Source organism: Trachymyrmex cornetzi, unplaced genomic scaffold, assembly GCF_001594075.2.
Source record: "Trachymyrmex cornetzi isolate Tcor2-1 unplaced genomic scaffold, Tcor1.1 scaffold695, whole genome shotgun sequence".
In the NCBI taxonomy this organism is placed as follows: domain Eukaryota; kingdom Metazoa; phylum Arthropoda; class Insecta; order Hymenoptera; family Formicidae; genus Trachymyrmex; species Trachymyrmex cornetzi.
This window is the reverse complement of record NW_017300020.1, coordinates 149,048-150,624: the sequence shown is the minus strand read 5'-3', so window position 1 is coordinate 150,624 and position 1,577 is coordinate 149,048.

Below are 1,577 nucleotides of genomic sequence, written 5' to 3'. Positions count from 1 at the left end.
TCGCATCGTTGCAGCCACGCGAAACACCCCGCCAGAGTAGCGACCTGGTCGCACTGCTCCAGCAGTTCGCGTGAGTTCCACTCGCTCGTGATTTTCCATGTCTTTTTTCAGTCTTTAGATCACGTCACACTCTTCCACGGAGCACTTGCACTCTTACACGAAGCACTGAATAATTTTTCAATGTGTGCAGAGTGGGCACACGCTGCGTGGAAATACAGTGTACATCGTATCTTCGCATATCGAGCACTGGTCGATACCTGGTGTATAGTGAGACCAGTCTCGGTGCTTTCTGACGAGATACATTCCTTCAGCGCCGATATTCCGCAAAGAATTCTTCGAATCCTCGTAATTCGGCGGAGAAGCCATGCAATCTGTACATATTGCTACATCGGCGTCGTCACCACCTCTTGTTCTGTAATAACAATTGATTATGCAGTGATCTGTATAAATGTTCAATGCTTCGATTTCCGAAGGCTGCACAAATTTCACTACACGATCTATATTGCCATCGTCTAAACGAACAAGACATTCAATCTCGTTGGACGACTTTTCAATAGTTTTTTCATGTGTGCAGAGTGGACACACGTTGCATGGGTATACAATGTACATTTTTTCTCCACATTCATGGCACGACCACCTGAAGTCTAGTGCATAGAAAGAACATTCTTTGTGATTCCTGACAAGATACATTCCTTTATCGACAATATTCCGCAACTCAATCATGCACATTGCACAGTAGATAGGAGCATCATTGCACCTCTCTGTATAATAACAGCTGATTATACAGTGCTTAGTACGGCTGGTCAATGCACGGATTTTCGAAGATTGCACAAATTTCTCAGCATGATCTGCATTGTTGTCACTCACATCAGCACGACACTCGGTATCGTCCACCATGTCCTCAAATTCCACTTCCATCGCTTCAAATAACTTGGCCATATTTACACCATCCATGTCCTCAACGTTCGCACGATGGTCAGCCATATTTTCCACATTCATGTTTTTTTTTGTTCACAATACTGTTCACAATGTCATTCACAATACTGTTCACAATGCCATTCGCAATATCATTCACAATAGTTTTTTCACTGTGTACACGTTTGGCACATGCGGCACAGGACTATCTTGTACAACGGTGATCGGCAATTCGTACATGCCCTGCCGCTTAGCCTACCGAAAGAACCGGTCTCATGCTTCCTGTAGATATACATCCCAGCATCGGCAATGTCCGCTATATTGAACATGCATTCGGTACACAAGGCTAGAGCACCACCCGTTGTGAAATAATCGTGTGAAATGCAGACTTTGGTACGAGGATTCAGTGTACGAATTTCTGCGACTGATATGAACTTTTCAACAACATCCATTTCGCATTCACTCAGGTCGCTGTCGCATCCAGTATCATCTGATAGCAATTCTTCGTCGGACGACTCTTGATCCAATATATTCTCGAAATCTACGTCCATTTCATTAAACAATTCATTGAGCTGTTCCGCATTCATGTTTCTAATATTCTCGAACACTACATCGTCCATGTTCTCACCGTTTCCAATGTTCTCGTCGAACTCTACACCGTC